We start from the raw sequence: 14356 nt of genomic DNA, 5'->3' as shown, positions 1-14356 counted from the left end.
CGACTAACTTTGATGTGGGATAAAAACCATTTCTCCCATAAGCAGTTTATGAAACTGCCATGGTTGTACTTAGTACTTCTTAGACTACTTGTACAAATTATATAATTTTTTTTACTGTGTACTTTTTGAGTAATTTGAGTTTCAAAGTCCTCAGAATCAGCATTTTCGACTAACTTTGATGTGGGATAAAAACCATTTCTCCCATAAGCAGTTTATGAAACTGCCATGGTTGTACTTAGTACTTCTTAGACTAATTGTACAAATTATATGATTTTTTTTACTGTGTACTTTTTGAGTAATTTCAGTTTCAAAGTCCTCAAGAATGAGCATTTTCGACTAACTTTGATGTGGGATAAAAACCATTTCTCCAATAAGCAGTTTATGAAACTGCCATGGTTGTACTTAGTACTTCTTAGACTACTTGTACAAATTATATGAATTTCTTTTACTGTGTACTTTTTGAGTAATTTGAGTTTCAAAGTCCTCAGAATCAGCATTTTCGACTAACTTTGATGTGGGATAAAAACCATTTCTCCCATAAACAGTTTATGAAACTGCCATGGTTGTACTTAGTACTTCTTAGACTACTTGTACAAATTATATGAAATATTTTTACTGTGTACTTTTTGAGTAATTTGAGTTTCAAAGTCCTCAGAATCAGCATTTTCGACTAACTTTGATGTGGGATAAAAACCATTTCTCCCATAAGCAGTTTATGAAACTGCCATGGTTGTACTTAGTACTTCTTAGACTACTTGTACAAATTATATGAAATATTTTTACTGTGTACTTTTTGAGTAATTTGAGTTTCAAAGTCCTCAGAAACAGCATTTTCGACTAACTTTGATGTGGGATAAAAACCATTTCTCCCATAAGCAGTTTATGAAACTGCCATGGTTGTACTTAGTACTTCTTAGACTAATTGTACAAATTATATGATTTTTTTTACTGTGTACTTTTTGAGTAATTTCAGTTTCAAAGTCCTCAAGAATGAGCATTTTCGACTAACTTTGATGTGGGATAAAAACCATTTCTCCAATAAGCAGTTTATGAAACTGCCATGGTTGTACTTAGTACTTCTTAGACTACTTGTACAAATTATATGAATTTCTTTTACTGTGTACTTTTTGAGTAATTTGAGTTTCAAAGTCCTCAGAATCAGCATTTTCGACTAACTTTGATGTGGGATAAAAACCATTTCTCCCATAAGCAGTTTATGAAACTGCCATGGTTGTACTTAGTACTTCTTAGACTACTTGTACAAATTATATGAAATATTTTTACTGTGTACTTTTTGAGTAATTTGAGTTTCAAAGTCCTCAGAATCAGCATTTTCGACTAACTTTGATGTGGGATAAAAACCATTTCTCCCATAAGCAGTTTATGAAACTGCCATGGTTGTACTTAGTACTTCTTAGACTACTTGTACAAATTATATGAAATATTTTTACTGTGTACTTTTTGAGTAATTTGAGTTTCAAAGTCCTCAGAATCAGCATTTTCGACTAACTTTGATGTGGGATAAAAACCATTTCTCCCATAAGCAGTTTATGAAACTGCCATGGTTGTACTTAGTACTTCTTAGACTACTTGTACAAATTATATGAATTTCTTTTACTGTGTACTTTTTGAATAAACTGCTTATGGGAGAAATGGTTTTTATCCCACATCAAAGTTAGTCGAAAATGCTCATTGTTCTATAAAAAGGACGTTGAAACTCAAATTACTCAAAGTACACAGTAAAAGTAGTTCATATTATTTGTGCAAGTAGTCTTGAGAAGTATTAAGTACAAACATGGCAGTGTCATAAACTACTTATGAAATAATAGAAATTAACCACATGCCATCCTTTACTTTGAAATCCTCACCGGAAGTGTTCCTCTGTGGAATTGTCTGTAGCTTTAGTGGTCGAATATACTGCACGTCCTATTGATTCGATGTTCAATAATACTGCACATACGAAACGTCCTATTGATTCGACTAAACGTCCTATTGATTCGATGCGCATTCAATGTCATATTAAGTATTTCTGTAAGATCTACTTGTGAGACTGTGTTCAAAAGTCACGTCGGTTCATTAAAACAGCGTCCCAGGGTTGTTTGAATGCATTACCGTAAACCTGGAACTAATCGCGCATTTGAAAAACAGGAGCGGCTGGTTTGACCACGCAAAAGTAAAAGACGGCTCACTTGACCACAGTGTCTGACTGGTGTGATTGTTATTATAATAACACAACAGAGTTACATGTTGTTCTAAGGTCACTAAAGCCCTATTTGAATGTTAAGAATGATACTGTGTGATTATAATGCGTTTTATTTTCATATTTGTTATAGAAGTGAATATGGGTCATTTAATATTTTTGTTAGATTGTTTATGGAATTTTATTTCGTTTTTTGCCAAACAGAATATATAGTATAATAGTGTAATTTGTAACACAGTATTTTCGGATGCCTATGAGGTGAAACCAAGCAACTGCACACCAAACCTAATGATTGTGCATCTGATGTGTGTCACACAGAGACCTCCAGTAAATGAGCCTGATACCCAGTACTGCCTCCTGCCTGATTCATGGTCTGGTTTTATTCCTAATCCCAGAGGGGAAACATGGGCCCCGTTCCCCCTACCTGGCTAACTGAGTTAGCCGGATAATTTTCAGCATAGCTTGACTTAAGCCAGACCTTTCTGTTCCCCGAAGTCGGATTTTCTAAATCACCATGGTAACAGATCAGAAAGTTTGAACCTGGTCCGGAGCAGGGTTAAGTTCAGTTAGTTGTAGGGAGGGGTTTTAGATTGTGTGTTGTGAAGTTTAGTCTTCAGAGAGAGAGAGAGAGTAAAGTACAGAAAAAAGGTACTGTTGGGTACCGGTATCGATTCCCAGGTAAAAAGACACATTTTGGGCTGCTTTACGTTTTTATTTTTTTTATCGCAAATTTAATCTTTCAGAAAAATCGCAATTAGATTATTTCCCAAAATCGTGCAGCCCTAATCCTCAGTGGACCGGTTCTGACGGTATGCAAACTGCAGAGGGTCCAGTGTGTCTGGGATGGTCTCCTTGATGTGCGACATGACTATCCTCTCGAAACACTTCATCACTATTGGGGTGAGTGCAACGGGACGATAGTCATTCAGACAGGTTACAGTGTTTTTCTTTAGTGACAAGTTGTAAATGTCAGCAAGTACGTCAGCCAGCTCTGAGGAACAGACCCTGAGGGCACGGCCGGGGATGTTGTCTGGGCCGGCTGCCTTCCGTGGGTTTGTTCTGCTCAGAACCGTACGTACCTCTGCCGTTGTCACAGTGAGTGGTGAGTCCTGCGTGCGCTCTGTGGTCAGAACCCCTCTTGGTTGGTTGGTGTTGGGGACTTCAAAGTGGGCGTTGAGTCTAGAACTGTAGACGACTCTGGACTACACTGTGTTCTTAAACTATAAAACCCAGCTACATACCATGATAAACCTCTTACATGGAAATTAAGCTGAATAAAATCACCAAATCTCCTTCCTGACACTCTTCTCCATCACTATCTCCATCCAGATAGCCATCCTGTCGGGCCTGGGACGAAACCAAGAGGCTTGGATGGAAGAAAAGGTCTCTGCTGTGACCAGTGTGGAGAAAACTTCAGTTCAAAGATGAATCTCAATAAACACCAGCGCATTCACACAGGAAAGAAGCCCTACTCCTGTGACCAGTGTGGGAAGAGCTTTAGTAAACTGAGTAATCTGAAAACACACCAGATGATTCACACAGGAGAGAAGCCCTACTCCTGTGACCAGTGTGAGAAGAGCTTTAGTCGTCAACATCATCTGAAAGCACACCAGATGATTCACACAGGAGAGAAGCCCTACTCCTGTGACCAGTGTGAGAAGAGCTTTAGTCATCTGTCTAATCTGAAAGCACACCAGATGATTCACACAGGACAAAAGCCCTACTTCTGTGACCAGTGTGAGAAGAGCTTTAGGCAACTGTCTAGTCTGAAAACACACCAGAGAATTCACACAGGAGAGAAGCCCTACTCCTGTGACCAGTGTGAGAAGAGCTTTAGTCGACTGTCTGATCTGAAAACACACCAGAGAATTCACACAGGAGAGAAGCCCTACTCCTGTGACCAGTGTGAGAAGAGCTTTAGTGATCCGTCTAATCTGAAAACACACCAGATGATTCACACAGGAGAGAAGCCCTATTCCTGTGACCAGTGTGGGACTAGCTTTAGTCGACTGGATCATCTGAAATCACACCAGATAATTCACACAGGAGAGAAGCCCTATTCCTGTGACCAGTGTGGGAAGAGCTTTAGTGGACTGTCTAATCTGAAATCACACCAGATAATTCACACAGGACAAAAGCCCTACTTCTGTCACCAGTGTGAGACTAGCTTTAGTCGACTGGATAGTCTGAAAACACACCAGATGATTCACACAGGAGAGAAGCCCTACTTCTGTGACCAGTGTGAGAAGAGCTTTAGTCGACTGTCTAGTCTGAAATCACACCAGTTGATTCACACAGGAGAGAAGCCACATCATTGTGGTTTGTGTGATAAGAGATTCAGAACATTAGCATATTTCAGAAAACATGAGAAAATTCACTTGGGAGAGAAGATTCAGGGAAATGTCAAACCTGTCAATTCACCTGCACATTCCTAGGAGATAACCCCTACTGCTGTGACCAATATTAGAAGAGTTACACTCATAATGATGCTCCTGAAATGATGGGGAGGGGGAGAGGGGGGCCAAGGGAGTTCAGGGTCCGAATGGCGGTGGGGAAGAAGCTGTCTTTGAAGCGGGTGGTTTTGGAAAGGATGGACTTAAAGCGCCTGCCCTGGGGGCAGGGGCTGAAACAGGGGGTGTGCTGGGTGTGACGGGTCCTTAGCTATTTTCCTGGTGCGGGTGGTTGTGCGGGAGGTGAAGACTGAGTCCAGGGAGGGAAGGTCACATCCTGTGATTTTGGAGGCCTTGATGATGATGCGCTGAAGTTTTTGTATGGATAGTTTTTGTGCTGAACCGTACCAGACTGTTATTGAAGGGGTGAGTATGCTTTGTATGATGGCGGTGTAGAATTGGACCAGCAGGTGGCGTTTGACCCTGTACTTCCTCAGTTGTACAGGCGCTGCTGGTCCTTTTTTGTAATGTAGGTGATGTTGGTGTCCCATTTTAGGTTATTGTTGATGTGGGTGCCTAGGAATTTGAGTGAGTCCGTCAGGCTTATGGATTGGTCAGTGATTGATAGTGGGAGTTTGTGTGTTTTGTTGGCAGATCTGAAGTCGGTGGCTATTTCTGTAGTTTTGGAGGTTGTTGAGCAGGAGGTTGTTGATGGAGCACCATCTCGCTGCTCTGTCCACCTCTCGCCGGTATGAGGTCTCGTCGTTGTCTGTGATCAGGCAGAGGATGGTGGTGTCGTCTGCGTATTTGAACATGTTTACTGAGCTGTCCAGGGACATGAGTTGGTTGGTGTAGATGGAGAAGAGCCAGGGGGAGAGGATGCAGCCCTGTGGGGCACCAGTGCTGAGTGTCAGGGAGTGGGATGTGAGGTTGTTCACCTTGACTTTTTGGGTTCTCTTGTTGAAGAAGTCAAGGATCCAGTAGTTCATGGCCGGGTTGATGTTCATGTCCTGAAGTTTGGAGAATAGTTTGTTGGGGGAGATGATGTTGAAGGCTGAGCTAAAATCGATAAACAGGATGCGTGCGTATGTGTTGGGGGTTTCTAGGTGTAGGAGTGTGTAGAGCTGCCGCGATAACCGCATTACCGCGGTATCGCTGTTGCATCACGCTCACCGCAGAGTTAGGCTGAATACCGCGTCACAGCTGTTTTTTATCATAATAATAAAGTTGGCTTGCGGCTTTGCAGATATACCCTACTCGGTTCCAAGCGACCCTATTGGGTAGAAGTGGTACCAGAAAAGTCATGTGAAACATTGCAGACCACTGACTGGTCAGAAGAGAGACGCGTCACAGTTTGGAGCCTCTGAACAAAAACAGAACGCCGCCATCTTTACTGCCTCGCTAAGGATGCATTTCATTCAGGATTTGTTTGCGACAGAACCAAGTGCAATAAACAAAAAAGAATGGATTCACTGTGTATTCTGCCTTATTTATTGATGAAACAAAACCGACATCAACCCAATTTACCACCGAGCGGAGAGTTTAGTGTCACAACAAGATCACTGATGTGTTAAGTTTGTTGTTGTTATTAGCCTAATACTACCGTCAGCCGATATACACGAGAGGTAACGTTAAACCCGGGTTGCTTGGTAGAATACACAATGAGAGGTAACGTTAGCTTTGGCAGAATAGACGCAACGAGAGTATGGTTAATGTTGTTATTGATTGATTTAAACTGTGTTAAACTCTGGCTTGCTGCAAGCCCTCGGACATGGCTAATTGGCTATGCCCACGGAGCTTTCAGTGTACACCCGCCTGCATCCCCACACGGAGACAAACGGAGTAGTACCTGGCTGCAGTGGAAAAGGAACGAAGTACCAGGTGCCTAAAGCGGGTCGAGTCGAGTAGATACTATGCAGTGGAAAAGCGCCATTAGACTAGAGGCAGGCTATAAGAGTAGACTACTAAAAAAAAAAAAAATGCATTCAAATTTTTTTTTTTTTTTTGTGCGCACTGTGCGGTAATAACCGCGGCGGTAGGAAATATTTCGCAAATTTGTGCGGTAAGGAAAATAGCAATACCGCGGCAGCTCTAGGAGTGTGTGGTGGAGTACTAGACTAATGGCGTCCTCTACTGACCTGTTGGCACGGTAGGCGAATTTATATGGATCTAGTTGAGGTGATATGACGGTTTTTAGGTAGTCTAGGACCAGGTGCTCAAATGATTTCATTGCTGTAGATGTGAGTGCTATGGGTCTGTAGTCGTTGAGGCAGGTTATTTTGGAGGATTTTGGGACTGGGATGATGGTTGACTGTTTAAAACACTGGGGGACTGAACATTGGCTTAGTGATGTGTTGTAGATGTCGGTGAATACAGGGGCTAGCTGGTCAGCACAGTAGCTGAGTACTGCAGGGGAGAGATGGTCGGGCCCAGCTGCTTTTTTTTTTTCTTTTTTAAACTTTGACCAGTCAGCTGGTTCTTTTCGCGTTTATCGCTTTTTCCTGGTCAAGTATGACCGACAGAAACAGGTTGAATGGGGGTATAGATGGGGGGAAGACACTCTGAGAAAGTACGGCTTGTCCGGGAGTCGAACTCGCTACCCCAGATCCGTGACGCGCACGGTTGTCCCCGACGCCGAAATAGCGTTCGAGGTACGCGGTGAGCTACTGGAGCTCCCCAGCTGCTTTTCTTTTATTGCTTTTTTTGAAGACTGCCCTCACTTTGTCCTCCTGGATGGAGAAAGGGGGAGGGAGGAGGGGGGGCCGAGGAGGGGGGCAGGGGGATGTGCTGTGAGTGACATTATCGAACCTTGCATAGAATTTATTGAGTTTATCACGGAGGTCAGGGTCTTCATCTGCTGCTGGGGGGGGGGGGGGGGGCGTGCTTTGTAGTTTGTCATCTGTTGGAGATTTTTCCAGACTGCTCTGGGGTTATTGTCATTGAATAGATTTTCTAATTTTGTTGAGTGGTTTGATTTGGCCTTCCCGATAGCAGACCGGAGTTCATATTTGGCTGATTTGTATGCTTCCTTGTCACCACTGTGAAATGCAGTGTTTTTCTTTTTGCAGAGTGCTGCTAAATCCTTGTTGAACCAAGGTTTGCTGTTGCCGAATGACCTAACGGTTTTGGTAGCGATACACAGCTCCACACACAACCGGATGCATGACGTCACTGTTGTTGTGAATCCGTCCAGTGAGCTCCACGTGGATCTGAAGGTGTCTCACAGAGTGCACTGGAAACAGCCTCTCAGGGTTTCAACAGGTAGAAAGAGGAGGGACGGTGAGGCTACTACTACCCTAACCCTAACCCTAACCAAGATTGAATGGGATTGGGGGAGATTGGAGGGTAAACAGGTAGAAAGAGGAGGGACGGTTTGCAGGAGGTTGCTGGGAGAGAAGGTCAAGTTAATACATATAAAATATAACACCACATTGTTCTGGTGTTTTAAAAACTGGGATCATAGGAACTTTCTGACCTCAGTATGGGGTGACCAGCCAAAAGCCAAGATGGTTAACAAACACTTTGTACACACTGGAGGGGGAAACTGCTTCTCGTAGGGATTTTTATATTTTAATGTGGATACTAGTGATTTTCTTTTTATCTAATGTCACACATATTGTCAACATTCCTAGTACTACACAAGAAGAAGTGTTTATTTTAGAGTAATGTTCCATGTATTGTCTTCATTGGTATTCTTTTAAGGGAATGTGTGTTTTATTTATCTTTAGTGGTTTTTCTATCAAAACGGTATAGGGTTGGAATCAATTCACTTTAAATTCAATCAATTAAAAATCAAAACAAGTTCTTTACTTATGATGATAGAACATCCATTCACATTTACTTGTCATTAGGTTGGATAGCAAAACCCTTTCATGATGGAACTTGTACAATATTTGAAATAAAATCTACATCTTGAATTAAAAAGTGAATTGATCCAAACTGAAACATTCTCATTAGAATGTATGATATGCTAATAATATTGGCTCGGGAGGTAGAGCAGTCGTCTGGTAATTCTAATCCGGAGGTTCCAGGTTCGATTCCCGCTCCTCCCGGGCAGCGTGTCGAAATGTCCTTGAGCAAGACACTTAACCCCTAATTGCTCCCGATGAGCAGGTTGGCACCTTGCATGGTTGCCTCCGCCATCGGTGTGTGAATGTGAGTGAATGGGTAAAAATGTGAGGAACAAATTGTAAAGCAATTTGGATAAAAGCGCTATATAAATGCAACCATTTACCATTGACCATTTAATAATATGGATGAATTGTAAGCGTCAAGATAAGTGGGATGGTGTGAATTGATCTCTTAGAAGTAACTGTAACTCGGAAGTATGAAAATTAAATATTACCTTTTAACCTACTTTGTATGAAAGGCTTCATCTAAGTGCTATTTTTAGAAAATCTGTTGCAGCGTATCTTGGAACTGTTCAACTGTACAAGCACACTCTTCCCATTATGTCTTTTTTTCTTCTTTTATTTTTGAAACGCACATGTGAATGCATTTTCTAAATTCTTTTTATGTTCTGGCACCATATTTTGGCTAAATAGGCCTCGTTTTATAAATGTGTATACAGAAACAATTCTGTTGCTTTTGTTGATATTCATTAATTTCATTGATAACATAGTGCTGTAATTTCATTTTCTAATAAATATGCATGATCAAGTTCAACAACGTGTGCTTTTATTTTGATATTCCACGTTGAAATTATACGATACATTAAGTGTGGGGTCGCCAAAAAGAATCCTAAATAAAATGGGATTGTGGTATTATTTTTTTTAGAACCCCTGGATTACATTCATTCCTGGGCGGAGGGGATCTCTAACTTGTGATTGGTGGAGACAGGCCTCTGTTGGCTCCCACCAACTCGGTTCCCTTTGTCCGTACCAAAGAGCCGCTCAAAAGAACCGGATGGTTCCTGAACGTCACATCAGTCTCAGCCGGTTCCTCCAGTGAGTCTTGGCTGCTGCTGCTGCAGTCCTCTGTCCTGCTCATGTCCTCTAGTGGGACTGACATCTGAGCCCTGTCCTCCTGGTGATGGAGGCTCGTCAGGTAGTGACTGACATGTGTTTTCTAGCTCTCCTGAGGATTGTTGAGGTGGAATCAGGAAAATGCACCATTTCTTGGGAAATATGTAGTTTGTAATGAACTACCCAAACATAATGTAGTTAAACGACCATTCATTCTAATGTTCTATTATGCGAAACTATCTGTGTGCTGCCTTCTTGGCCAGGGCCCACTTGAAAATGAGATGGGACGTCTCAATATGATTATCCTGATTAAATGAAGGATACATTAAATAAATACAGTAGGTTTATGGATCAAATTGCTTATTTCCAATTTGACAGAAAACCTAAACGATTAAAAAACATCCTACGAGGTGTTTCAACCCAACAACTGGTTTCATGACTGAGATTATGACTTTGATATTATGACAGAAAATGATGACTGAGATTATGACTTTGATATTATGACGGATTATGATTTTGATATTATGACTGAGATTATGACTGTAAAATGATGGTCTGAGATTATGACTTTGATATCATGACTGAGATTATGACTTTGATATTATGACTGAGATGACTTTGATATTATGACTGAGATGACTGAGATTATGACTTTGAGATTATGACTGATTTTATTTTTTTTAATCCTCTATTATTCCGATTTGTCTCTGTTTTTCTCCCCCTCCCAATTTTTTTGTCGTTGTGCCAATTCCCCCCCTCCCCTGCGTGGTTGTTGTGCGCATGTTCTCCTACCGGTCGGTACAAGGGAACCCTGAAGTCATCCGCACGCTTCCTCCGACACACGCGGCGACAGCCAGTGACTTTTTTTCACCTGGCAGCGAGGACTCTCATTGGTGAAGCGTAACGCGTGGGAGGTCACGCTGCCTTCATCAATTCCTGCCTCCGCTGAGCAAGCGCGATGTATACAGATATTATACAATGGCATGCAAATTTCTTGATTCTGATTGGCTGAAACAGTTCTTTCAGACGTTGTTATTTCTCATAACACACTCCACGTGATCCCAGAACTCGCCCACAACCGAATAACTTTTTTTCCGAATCACTCTGCCGTTCGTGTTTGTATGAATGAAACCAAGATGGCGGACAATAATCTTTATGAATGGATGTATTGGTATCGTCATAACGACTCATTCAAAAACGATAAAGTCACGTGGAATGTGTTAGTTACTTACACAATGTTGGATTATGAAATTGGTGGGTCATGACTCATTGTGAAACAAAATATAAATCGCGGGAAGTGTGTTGTTAGATGGCATTCGTTGTAGAACCTCCCCCTCCTGTTAATAAAATGTTCAATCAATCAAATAACAACCGCTAACTTCACTGTTAGATGGCATGCTTTGTAGCAACCTACCTATGTATAGATGTAGCACTGTCTATCTGTATGTCATATGTTATGATGCATTGAAAATGGGGGACCCTGATGTAAACAAGATGAAAGTCTTTCTCTGGTCTGCATCACCTTAACAATTGTGTGTATTGAGCCGTACTGTATTGTACCCATTCTGCAATCTGGTAATAAAATGTTCAATCAATCAATCAATCAAATAACAACCGGTAACTTAAAAAATGTAAATAAAAAATGTGTATTGTGGATCCCCATTAGTCTACACACCAAAGTGAAACTACTATTCCTGGGGTAGCAACCTGCTACCTGACCGTTTACTGCAGAGCAGAGGGACTGGGAGACCTATGTTACTGACCAGACACTCTATATCAGTGATGTTTGTTTACTGCAGAGCAGAGGGACTGGGAGACCTATGTTACTGACCAGACACTCTATATCAGTGATGTTTGTTTACTGCAGAGCAGAGGGACTGGGAGACCCATGTTACTGACCAGACACTCTATATTACATTTACATTTTACATTTAGTCATTTAGCTGACTCTTTTATCCAAAGCGATTTACAAGTTCTGTACGACAAGACAGCAAGAAGGGTACAACTCTATCAGCTGAGTAACAATGTTCATCAAAGTGTTGCGTGTTACAGTGTAGGTTAGTTTATTAGGACAAGTTTCAAGTTTCTTTAATAGTTGTCATACAGAAGTACAGAATACTTTTATACAAAATGCTTCTTTCTGTTACGCTCCAGAGACTGTGCTAGACAAAAGCTAAGTATGAAATAAAATAGTATAGCATGTAAAAATAGAAGTAATAGAAGTCACGTACGTAGATGTGATGCCCACTAGAAGTGGTATCACGTTAATATCTTTAGATTATGTGTCAAAACAGTGTGAACATATTGGTACAGGATTACCTCCATCAGAAACAAGGTAGAACAGTAATTTATATGTAATGGGAGACATTAACATAATTTGGTCAATAGGTGGCAGTATAGGACTTGTGTTTAGTGGCTTCGCCTTCCAGGGAACCGTACCTTGTGTTTAGGGACACACGAGGCGAGCTCAGTCTCACAACCGGGAGGACCCAGAACCAATAACACCATGTCTGCACCTTCCTTTGTCAAATGACTAACTACAACCTGTTTTATAGGTGGGTAATATACTACAAAACACACATAAAGGTTAACAAGGATACATGCAATGTTGAGGGTCCAATGAAGTGACTATTGTCGATGTTTGAGTCAAGTTTAAGAAGTTTAAGACGACAAGTAACGTGGTTTAGAAGTTGACCGTCTATTGATGGCGCCGTGTCTCGTGGTACATTGAAATATAGTGTTGAAATACAATTGCCCATTTAATCACTAACGTGTCGGAGTTAAGTATCTCCAAGGGGATTATAAAGGTTTATGTTTTGAAGTACATACTGTTTGGGTTGAACTGCTGTTTAGTAAATGTGTATATTGTGTACAAGTATTGAAGACGGTTAGAGGGAAATTACTTTAGCTCAACACCGGAGCTGTCCCACATGCTCTCTCTCTCTATCTCTATCGCGCTCTCCGTTAAATGTAAATATAAATCTATTCCCTTGAGTTACACCATGGTCACAGTTTAGCAAATTCCTAGTAAGGTTGAGAACGACCAGATACATATATATATATAAATGCACTTTCATTGCACATTTGAGTTAGACAGATAGACGGTACTGCTACAGCTATACATTTATGACATACCAGATTTGCAAATACAGTACTGTTTGTGATATAAAAAGAGTCCAGAAAAGGGAGTATATACATTTGACGTAAAAACATTGGAGGAGGTTGGGTGGGGTTGAGTGGGGGGGGGGAAACACTGTACACCTGTACAAGCAAAACTGTACATTGGGATATTGACAATCATACTAGGTAATTTACATTGGAGGGGGTTGGGGGGGGGGGGGGGAAACATTGTACAAATAAGCAAAACTGTACATTGGAATATTGACAACCATACTAGGTAAATTACTGTACATTGGAGGGGGTTGGGTTAGGACATTTACAGGGGCCAGTTTCGAATTGCAGTCTCCCGTAGGTGCTCCTTGAGAGTGGTTTTAAAAGTGGGTAGTGATTCACATTCCTTTACAGCTGTGGGTAGGGCGTTCCACATTGATGTGGCATAATTGCTAAACGTGTTTAGTCCTTTGTTTGAGCCGAATCTGGGTTTAACATGATTTGTGGAGCTCCCTCTGGTGTTGTGATCGTGGTATTCACTGACCTTTGGGAAGTATTTTGACATGTACATGGGTACCTTGGTCGTGTAGTGTATCTTGTAGACCAGGCCCATTGCAAGTTGCTGTACTCTGTTGTCTACTCTAAGCCATCCTAGGTTGTTAAAGTGGGCAGGGGTGAGGTGGGTTCTAGGAGTAAGGTCAAGCAGTAGTCTGACCAGTTTGTTTTGAGATGTTTGTAATTTTGTTTTTAGCGCCTTTGAGGTTCTTTGGTACCATGAGGTGCAAGCATAGTCGTAGTACCCTTGAGTGAGTGCTCCTGCCAGAGTCTTCAGGGTATTCTTGTTTACCAGAGAGGAGATCCGGTACAAGAAACGAGTTCGTTGGTTGACTTTTTTTATTACATTGGATGCCATTTTGTCACAGGAGAGATTAGCCTCTAGGATGGAACCTAGGTATGTAATTTCATCTTTCCTTGTGACAATATTGTCACCCACTGTAACTGAGAAGCCGTCGGTCTTGCTGAGTCTGTTATTTGAACCGAAGAGAATGGACTCTGTTTTGCCCATGTGTAATGATAGTTTGTTATCAGCAAGCCATATGCAGATTCTGCCTAGTTCCGAGCTGAGGGTTTTTTCAACCTGTAACTTGTTCTTGTCAGAGACCAGCAGGGCTGAGTCATCCGCAAACAGGAACAAGTTGCAGTCACAAGCTGACGACATGTCATTTGCATAAATTAGGAACAGTAGCGGTCCTAGTATGCTTCCTTGTGGAACACCACAGCTCACTGTGAGGGAGGGGGATAGGCCGTCTTGTATGTCTCGGAGGAAGCATCTGCTAGACTTCAGGGCTCCCTAGACTGACCAGTGGGGGGCACATGCGAGCAACGACCAGGAAGGGGAGGGGGGAATTGGCATAACGACTAAATTGGGATGGGAGAAAATCACAGAAAAACAGGAGAAGAAAAAGTGGATAAAAAAAAAATCAATCAATACTCTGTTCATTCCTTTGGCCCCCCCGCGTCTATATTAATCCCAGCCGAAGAGCGCTTCCGCATTCTTCCCCATTCGCCGGTAAGCATTGCGCATTTCCTTTTCCTTCGCCCAGGTGCTCGCCGCGCATGAGGTCCTCGCTTGGTTCAGACGCCCCATTCAACACGGTTAATCACAGATGCCAGAACGCGCCGCATTAAAG

This window comes from Notolepis coatsorum (assembly GCF_963971535.1).
Source record: "Notolepis coatsorum genome assembly, chromosome: 6".
Lineage (NCBI taxonomy): Eukaryota > Metazoa > Chordata > Actinopteri > Aulopiformes > Paralepididae > Notolepis > Notolepis coatsorum.
Note: the sequence above shows the minus strand (reverse complement) of the source record.